Genomic DNA, 10,869 nt, shown 5'->3' on the forward strand with positions numbered 1-10,869 from the left:
GAGAGAAAGAAAGAAAGAAAGAAAGAAAGAAAGAAAGAAAGAAAGAAAGAAAGAAAGAAAGAAAGAAAGAAAGAAAGAAAGAAAGAAAGAAAGTCTTTTAGAAACCTGGGAAGAATATAGAGCAATGGTTTAGAACACACAATTATTGAAATCAAATAAACCAGGTCAAGAACTAAATTCCATCTTTGTCATATACAAATTAGGTGAACTAAATTCTCTCAACTGTAAGGTGGAAATAATAGGAAAACAGTGAGTGCAACTCACACAAAGCAAGTGCACAGCTGTGCATCTAACCCTACTACAGATGGTGTTTGCTGTTTGCAAGGTATCATAACTGTCATCCTTTTACTTGGTAACATTTTTTTGTAACCCCCCAAATCAATCCTTTTGGCATTTTCAAAGTCATTTGTAGACATGTGCTATGCAGTAAAAAGACAAAGGCTCTGCTTTCTCATTCCAGCTCTCGTGCAGGGGGATAGAGATGCTGTGGGCAGTCAGGGCACTGTGAGGGTGCCAGGGCCAGGTGGACGGAGTCTATACTCCAACAGAAGCATCTGTTGGTAGAGCACCTTCCAGTAAATCAAGGCAAGACACTGTGTTCTGAACTCTGTTTTCTCGTAAGAAAAGTTAACAGAACAGAGCCTGCGAGGGGGATTGACTTTAATACTTAAGTCTACATGAAGGACAAGCAGATGTGTGTCCAAATTTTCTCTAGTACCTGATGCTTAAGTATCCATCTATTTAGCATTTGTATATATGTATATATGTATTATATATATATAATTTGAAAGATATATATATGTATATATGTATTATATATGTATAATATATACATATTATACATATATAAATATGTATATATTAAACATATACATATACACCTTAAATAATAAGAATCAGCTATTTCAAATTCAATCATTTGCTCCTCACAAAATTCCTCTGAACAGTACAGACTGGGAGCAGCAGTGACCTCCACAGGGGCTGGTACTCATGAAGACAGCAATGTAATCATTCCATACTGGAACCTAGGAACCTAGAGACACACTTGGTTGGTGATGGAAGGAGATACCTCCCACATACAGCTGTTTCTCGGAATTCAAGGCTAGTTGACCAATAGCAGAAGAATCTGGACTTCTTTAGCCATGATTGAAATTACGCTACCTCTGCAGCAATGTTAGGTTTCCAGGGCAGGATCATTTTTGCTAAATCAAACTTATCAGGACTTTTACTGAGGATAGACCAAAGCAAGCTATTAAAAACCATGATTATATACCCCAGTCCAGGGGAATGCCAGGACCAGGAAGCAGGAGTGGGTGGGTTGGGGAGCAGGGCGGGGGAGGGGAATATAGGGGACTTTTGGAGAGGAAACTAGGAAAGGGGATAATAGCATTTGAAATGTAAATGAAGAAAATATCTAATAAAAAATAAATAAATAATAAAAATAAAAACACCTGAGGATTCTTTCCAAATGGAATTAGCGTCACCCATCCTAAAACATGGCAATGGCAATGATCGACACAGAGGTCTGAGGGCGAAGCCGAGTCAGAGAGGAAGCTCAGAAGGCACCAGCTACAATTTGGTCAACGGGAAAGTCTTTATCCTCAAGAAGGTAATTCAAGGTAGAGAAGCGTTATGGAAATATAGTACCCCCATTGGCTTATGCTTTGAATACTTGTTTTCCTTTTATTATTGGAACTATATTCTTTTCTCATACAATATATCCTAATTATAGTTTCTGTACAAGAGAAGGTCTGTTGAGACTCCCTATGCCCCATTAGTAGGGTCCTCACTAGAATCACCTTCTCGTAGATTTTTAAGAGGTCCCCATCATACTAGACACCACCCCTAAATGTTCTCCCAATCCCAGCTGTCTCTCCCTGACTTCTCTCCCTGCATCCCGTCTTCCTCCAACCTGATCTATCTAGACCTAGCCTCCAATTTACCCGTAAAATCTATTCTATCTGTTCTTCTCGGGGAGACCCATTCACTCCCCCCAGACCCCTCCTCTTTACCTAAGTTCTCTGGGTCTGCTGATGGTACCATCCTTGTATTTCTGGGTCTGGGTTGCCTCAGGATGATTTCCTTCCTGTTCCTAACATGTTCCTGAAATTTCCTTGGTGTCATTTTTGAATATACACTTCCCAGCCACTGGCACTATGTGGGGAAAGTAGTGGAACTTTGGAAGGTGGACCCAAGCTGCAAGAAGTAGGGCACTAACACTCACTCCACAGGAGAAAATTCTTGCCTAGCACTAGGAACTTGATCAAGGCCCCATTACAGGGAAAATCACAAGCCCTAGGAAGGAACTGAATAGTGCTGTTTAGCTAAATTCACTTAGTGTAAAGCTGTCCTGTAAATAATTATGTAGATAAACGCTACTCTCCGCCTTAATTAGAGAACCCTCTCTTCTCAGGGAGCGGGAGTGAATGCGGAGACGTATGGCTGCACAAGGTGCTGAGAATAAGCAAAAGATAAGTGCTAAGCCCCGAACGCGTCATTTACAGCATCCTCTCTCCATGGCTCAAAGAGCTTTGAGTAATAGGGCATGGAAAGAATGTAAGCGCCTGGATATAAACAGCAGAGCCATGAAACAGTATCTTAACATCTAAGCAAGACACAGTCATTGTGGTCACAGACCCAGGCAGCTGCAGATGCCTTCACTCAGTCTGCACGAGACTGGACCCATCAACAGGACATGAACGGAGCGAGCAGCTGGGGACTTGGTGTCCCAGCTCCTCATTTCTGAGCTATTTGCCCCTAATAGATTCACGAACGCAGGAAATCACTGCCTTTAGTCAAGTACCCACTCATGACCCCATCAAACTCCAAGCGATAATTCCAATCCAGTTGTCACACAGATGGTCCTGGTTAAATTAAATGGGTCACAGAACAAGACCAGAACTCGTGAATCTGGAAAGGGGCTGGTGGGGATGGAGGAGGTGTGTGTTGGCACCGATAGGAAGGAGATAAAAGAGTAAGAGGAAAGAGAATAACAGAATATACTGTGCACACGTCGGAAACTGTCAAATAACAAAATTAATCATTTTTAAATGGAGCTTTAAAAAGTGAAGAGCAAATCCTTTGGGGACTTGCCCGCCACTCTCTGTGGTTCCTGGCCCATCTACATGAGAACTAGGACATCCTGCCACATCTTGGCCAGCGTGGGCCAAAGACATGAGACAAAATAATGCTGTCCTCTTAGTTATCTGTGGAGGTAAATGGTTTACAGCCACAAAAGAATAGCTAATACATGAAGCAACATAGAAAACTTCCCCCACGGACTGCAGAGCTAGGGCTTAATACGAGCTTTGGCTAAATGGGAAACATATCTTTATTAATCCCCGTCTGTCTCTTCTAAATGTGTTCCTTTACAGGCTACATTCATGCCTCACACAGTTGCAGAGGAGGGGTAAGTAGTTTTTGTGATTTCTGATATGCAAATCCCTATCTTAAGGAAATGAAGTAGCTATGCCAGGGTGCTAATGGCGTTCAGTAGGAAGCCTGTCGTCCAGTATTCTGCCTGAGAAGCCCTCAGCTGGACAGCACAGGAGCCCAGATGCCAAGCTGTGGGCCACTGTCTCCAGGCAGCACCATCTGCTTTCTTGAAAATTTCCCAGGGCATTTCGTTGGCAGCTTTAGGGTGGCCTTGAGGTCGGGGCATGCGGGATGCTGCTGGGAGGTTGTCTGGCTGTTCTTCACACTTGGAAACTCGTTTTCTATCATTTACTAGAATTAGCATTTGATGAGACTGTCTTTCTTTAAGGACAATAGTAGTCGAAGTCTCCTTAGCAGGAACTTAGCAAAAAATAAATAAATAAAATCGGGCTCAATTATCTCTCACTGTTGGGAGAATTGTGTTTCTTCTTAGGATAGCTAAACACAGGCTTTACATGGAGTGTTTGGAAGACCTCGAGTTTGTGCAAAGAGTCTGAGTGAAAAAGAAATTGTAAAAAGGAAAGGGAAGTGTCCAGAAATGCCAGCAAGTGTGAGGGATGCTGGGATGATGCACATACAGCTCTGAATAGCTCCACACACATTGAGCAGCAATGCTGAGAAGTAACATTTAAAAATAACAAGCAGGGTATTAGGGAGACAGCTAAAGTAATAGCAGAAGGGCATAAGAACCTGAGCTCAATCCCTGGGAATTTAAAGAAAGGGAGGAAGGAGGAAGAGTAGGGAGGCCAGGGCAGAGAGGGAGAGAGCCAGGTGTGATGGCCAGGGAGAGCCAGGTGTGATGGCCAGTGTGAGGCAGGTAGCGACAGGAGGACCCCTGACGCTGGCTGGCCTATGTCACTTGTCAAATTCCAGGCCAATGAGAAACCCTGTCTCAAACAGGTACATGGCTGTGCCTGGGAAACGATACTGAAGATTACCTTCTGGCCTCCACGTGCGCGCACATCTCCACGAAAGTGAATACACCCTAATCGAAACCAAGCAACAGTTTTAACATCATCTAGCCCACTATTCGCAAATTCAGGGAAGCAGAGTATTTGCTTTAACACTTGCCACCTCCGACACTGTAAGTTGTATAACTTTGCTCTCTAAGTGAATGCCCACAGTCATCTATAGGATGGAACACAGAGACCCCAATGGAAGAGCTAGAGAAATTACCCAAGGAACTGAAGGGGTCTGCAATCCTATAGGTGAAACAACAACATGAACTAATCAGTACCCCCCAGAGCTCATGTCTCTAGCTGCATATGTAGCAGAAGATGGCCTAGTCGACCATCATTGGGAAGAGAGGCCCCTTGGTCTTGCAAACTTTATATGACCCAGCACAGGGGAAGGCCAGAGCCAAGAAGTGGGAGTGAATGGGCAGGGGAGCAGGGTGTGGGGAAGGTATAGGAGACATTCAGGATAACATTTGAAATGTAAATGAAGAAAATATCTAATAAAATAAGTTAAAAAAAAAAAGAGGCAACAAGAACACTTCAAGACACATCAGTCATCCATGTGGCTGGGTGGACTAGGGGCTGTCCTCATGGGCTACACGGAAGAGACAAGTGTCCTTCTATTTATACCCATTTGGCATTTGTCTTCATGAGATGAACAGACTTCATTTCTTCTCATTTTTTCTCAGTTTGGCAAATATTAACCATGTCTATACTGATACCATCAGTGTGTCACATTCAAGGTAGATCTGAGTGATCCAAGTGAATAGGCCGGCTGTGCTCAGACTGAAATTAAAGCGGCGTTCATATCAAACGCCTTAGGTGTCACGCCTGAGTCATTATGAGTGTGCGGATTTTCTATGAATGGCTTACTGACTACTAAATGTTCTCCTCCCTCATCGGGAAAACAAGGAAGTCTTCTTTCAGGACACAGAACAAATCTTTTTGGGGAAAGGGTGGCTCAAGACCTAAGAAGTGCTAACAGGAAGAAAGATCAAGAACAAACCCAAGGCTTGTGACAGCCCACCACTCGGTGACATTCTGTACACTAGGTTTGATTAGCTTAAAGAGAGGAACCATTTCAAATAACTGCTCTCTCCATGATCATTCAAGTGTCCAAGTATATCATAGACCCGTAACAAATTTCAAACAAAGAACAAGACTGCCTTTCACTAAGTTAAAGCAATAAAACCATGTTCAGACAGTGAACACTCAGCAATAATTTTTGTGGCTTGAATAAAAGAATTTTTCATTTCTATACATCAAGGATCAGTCACGGCTTCACAACTCTACAAATATTTATTTTTAAGAAAATGCCCACCAGAGTCTAAAGACGGAGGAAACGAGAGCACAGACTATTGATGAACTCCCTATATACACAGTACAATAATCTGAACCAAAAAAAAAATGGCTCCCACAGGCTCAGATATTTAAATGCTTAGTCTCTGGGGAGTGGCACTATTTGTTTGAAAGGATTTATAGAATTAGTAGGTGTGGCCTTGTTGGAGAAGATGTGTCACTACTGTTCGGCTTTGAAGTTTTAAAAGTCCATATCAAGCCTATAACATCTCTCTCTCTCTCCCTCTCTCTCTGTCTCTCTCTCTCTGTCTCTCTGTCTCTGTCTCTGTCTCTGTCTCTGTCTCTGTCTCTCTCTCTCTCTCTCTCTCTCTCTCTCTCTCTGTTGATAAGGATGCTGCTCTCAGCTGCTGCTTCAGCGCCTGCCTCTATGCTGCCATGATGACAATACGCTAGGTGACTAGTGACTAAAACACAAAGCAACTTGCTAGAATCTAAGCCCGGTGCCCAGGAAGATCACAAAGCACAAGTCAAACTGCTTCTAACCTCAAGCGCTGCTACTAACAAGGACAAGGTAAGTAAATGTGGGGGGAGGGAATAAATGCATTTTTCTAATTTAATTCTCAGTATAATCACTGAAGGGAGAAACTAGATTCCCTAATATTTCCAGAAAAAAAAAAAACAAAAACAAAAAAAAAAAACACTACCTTGCGCTCTCCCAGGAACTGAAAGGCTTTGTTGCACTGTTGTCTGTCACCAGTTACCTGGCTGCTTTATGTATTGTAAACCATCTTTCAGATAATTGGTCTTTCCATGATTATTTTTCATTAAGGAGAATTTATCAAATATATCCATACAAGGCTGTCATTTTTAGTTTCAAATTCCTATGTAGCTATTTGGATGATTATCAAAGCTAGAGTATAATTCCAAGTTTAAGGTAGCATACTATAACTCTAAAATTAACCATGAAACACCCACCCTCTCTTGAACCAGAACCTGGCTCATCTATGTCACTTTTACTCATTCAAGAAATTGCCCTGAGGGCTAAGGAGATGGATTACTGCAGAACAGGGCTTGTTGTACATGCATGGGAACCTAAGCTCAAATCCCTAGCTCCCATGGAAAAGAAAAAGAACAGGATTAAGAACAGAAGTTACACAGAGAAACCCTGTCTCAAAAAACCAAAACCAAACAAACAAAAAAGAACGCCCAGGAGGGCTTGGGGATTGAGAGACGTGAGGGACTCTCGCATGAGTTAGCTGCCAGCCTGAATCCAGGTTGAGTGAGAAACCTCGTCCCTTGGAAATAAGCAGAATATGATAGAACACTCAATATCCCCCTCCAGCTTCTCTTCATGCCTCATCCCATGCCCAGGCACACACCACACTCATACACACACACACACATGCACACACTCACTCACCAAAGAGGAAGGGATTCAAAGACCTCAGTGCCTGATTAGTGGCTTGTTCTCTAAGTCTGCCCTTGACAAAGCCCTACTTTCTCCCCTGCTTGCTCTGGCTCTAACCACACTGCACACATGGGCACGAATCCATGCTATTTCCAAATTACTTCATTTTAAGCAGATCACTTCAATACTTTCTTTTAGAATCTTCAAATTGACTGTCGAAAAAGCCAAAAGAGAAGAAAAAAAAAAAAAAGATAACTGGAAGTGACAACGCCCAAACATAAAAGCCACAGAAGCAATTAGTGAGTGAGTAGATTGCCACATCTCTGAGTTTGCATTACAGACCCACTGATCCTCTTTGTGTTGCAGTGTAGCCCCTGCCTACTACATTCCAAGATGGTGATTATCCTGGAAAGCCAGTGAGGTTGCCCTTTAATAGCATCTGTCCTGAGAGATGCCTGACATGATTCTGACTACCTCAGCCAGTAAATGATCCACACCTTTAGTTAGCACAGTGTGCTTTCATCCCTGAAAACCAAAGTTTGCATCGGAATTTCTTGAATGCAACACCAGTTAGAGGTAGATTGTTCGGCTGTTACTTTAGTGATCGTGAAACAAAAAAACAAAAAAACAAAAAAATGTTTACCAATTAATCATTTTGAGTACTTAATCAAAGAAATAGGATTTACTTTTCTTAACAACCTCTGTGCAAACACTGATATATGGGCATTTCTACTGATGCAAACCTTGTGTTCATATGCTAGCATCTCCAGAGAGTCAAAGTCAGGTTCAAATTCAATGTCTTTTTTTTTTCTCTCTTTTTTTTTCTTGTTTCATGTGAAAGTGTTAAGAAGCACCGAAACGTTCCAGAGTCAAGCAGCAAAAAGAAAGAAAATAATCAAAGCGTACTGACTGTTCTTGGAACTAGAGAAATGGCTAAAACCGCCTACCAATCTTACAGGGGGCTTGAGTTCAGTTCTCAGAACTTACGGATCCCAGTGCCCACTTCAGGTAGCTTACAATCACCTGCAACTCCAGCTCTAGGGGATCCGCTATCCTGATCAGGCCTCCACAGGCTCTGCGCTCACGTGTATTTTACTCTAACACCGACACACCAAGTCACATAATTGAAGGCTAAAAACTAAATCTTTGTAAAAGACTGTTCTCATCAAGACAGTCTTCTGAAAACCTGAGAGAGGAGGGCGCATGCTTTAGAAAGACCAAACTCTTTTCTCTGTTTATACAACTGCTCAAGGTTATGAAAACTAGGTGTCCTTGCTGCCTCTTCTATGGAAGAACAAGGGGACTGTACAGGAAGACGTCTCTCTGGTGCCCCCTTAAGGACAGGCAGTAACTCTTCTCCAAAGAGAACGCTCTGTGGAATCTATTTCCAGGAAGATAGGGAAAACACCCTGCTTGCTCCCTACAAACAGCGGTGCTCCATGCCTTTGTTAGAGGACACTGATTGGGTAGAGGCTCCAGTCATGTGTAGCTACCTCCTGTTGAGTGATTGATGTCACCACTGTGTGCTTGCCCTGGCAGGCAGGAAGCCAGGCAGGATGCTGAAGAGGGTCCTGAAGCTCCCATTCCAGTGATGCTATGAAGCAAGATGGATGCTTATGTAGAAAAATTGACATTTGACAGCTGTGTGTGTGTGGGGGGGGTGGAAACACCAGACTTCTGACTGAGATGAATCAATGATAATTCTAAGGAAATTAAACCCCAAATGGAAAGGGCTGGAAAGCTTTTAAAGTACCCCACTCTAAGACACAGCCGAAGGACTAACCTGTTAAAGTAGACTTGGGTGTTTTCCCAGCCCCAGCCCTGGAGTCTAGGTGGCTATTCCTTACCTCCTTATCAGCTCATTATCTTGTGGGGCAGGTGCTGGCCCTCTGCTGTATAAACAATTGCTCAGAACAGGGACGTGCAGGGAGGTGGAGCCCACTAGCTTTCATGTGTCTGTAGGCTCTGAAAGGTTCACTAAATGAAAGACCCTGGCCTAGCAGAGCCCTGCTCAGGCCACACAAAGCAGTCCACTGGCATTCTTACAGAGAAAGAAATGATACAAATGCTGTGTAATTGTGGGTCAGAACACTGGCCCTTCGTGTGGCCACATAGTCATCTAACATACCTCCTTTGACCCCCCCCCCCAAGGCCAGTCTTCAAGACATGCACTAGATAAATGCATTTAAAAAAAAAAAAAGAATTGAAAAAGCAACAACTCAGAATTCCCAACACTTAGCTCCTTCCCTCGCGAACACACAAAAGCCACTTAGTAAGATTCTAACTTCTCTGAGTTCGAGGCCAGCCTGGTCTACAGAGTGAGTTCCAGGACAGCCAGAGATACACAGAGAAACCCTGTCTCAAAAAACCAAAAAAAAAAAAAAAAAAAAAAAAAAGATTCTAACTTCTCTGATATGCTACTTCAGCCTGACCTCATGATGGAGACCTTTGTTCTTATTAGAACATGGAAGGTCACAGTGATAGAAACAATGGATGTCTGGCTGGGCAAAAATAATCTCTCCTGTATTCATCAGACTTCACGGTATTAGAAAATGATGTCATGTTCCTTCGTGGTCCTACATAGGGACCCTCAGAATATTAAAATTTATCCAGTCTTAGGCTCCCAGCTATGTTAACTCCAGGGTGGGGGAGTGGTATGTCTCAAATACTCACTCACAGTGAAGAAAGTGCAAGGGCAGAAAAACAATGTTATGGCTGGATTGTGAGGAGGTCACATTTACTATACTGGCCTTTACTATGTCTACCCTGCTCGCTGAGGTGTTCTGTGACAGAGCAATTTCCTCAATAAAATGTGGTGCTACATAGTTGACCATACATGTGCTTGGCTTTTTACATCCTACAAACCATGCTCCTTCCAATTATTTGATTGATGAACAGAGCAATTTAAGAGACAAATAAGGCAAGTGTTTTTGCTCACCACATGTCACTTCTGCTTGTTAGTTGTATTGGGGATTGAACTTACAGAGTCTTATGTGCCAGGTTGACAGACAGTCTGACACTGAGCTACATCCCTACCCTGGGTCTTTTAGGAACTGGTTATTTTGAGAGGAAGAGCTTACTAAATTGTCCAGACTACCCTTGAACTTGTGATCATTTTGTCTTAGCTTCCAAGTAGCTAGAAACTCGGACCTACTCCACCACATCTGGCTTATGTAAACAGGGTTGAAGTATTGAATGATTTGTTGAAGTCACCACAGCTAAATGTATGGACGAAAGTATGCATGGATGTAGGCTCTGGGTCTTGGTTCAGGATGGTTTCCAATACAGATTAGCTTTCCCAATTCATTGCATGATGATTCGCAGGATATGAAGAGGATAGACCTCAAAATCACCCCTAAGAGAGTGGGGTCAGCAAACTTAATTCACTTTGTATTGTCTAATAAAGCTTTAAGGTGAGTAAAGAAAGCATCTCATGGTTGTCTGAATGGGTGCTCCCCAAATATGTCAATCTCCAACCCCCCCCCAGAACATTGCTCCTCTGATTCAGATGTCTGAGATGCAATTGGGTGGAATAGTCCAAGTGGACCCAATATGACCACCAAGGTCTTTATAAGCCTGGGGTGCAAAGGCCGGAGAAGGCAATGCAGCCACCAATGAACTGGGGTCAGTGAAGGCAAGGGAACACAACCTGTAGTAATGACTTTGAAGATAACAGAAAGTGGCCAGGAACAAAAGCAATTCAATAAAATCTCAAGAAGTTTTTTTTAAGAGAGAGAGAGAGAGAGAGAGAGAGAGAGACAGAGACAGAGA

This window comes from Mus pahari, chromosome 8 (assembly GCF_900095145.1).
Source record: "Mus pahari chromosome 8, PAHARI_EIJ_v1.1, whole genome shotgun sequence".
Classification (NCBI taxonomy): Eukaryota; Metazoa; Chordata; class Mammalia; order Rodentia; family Muridae; genus Mus; species Mus pahari.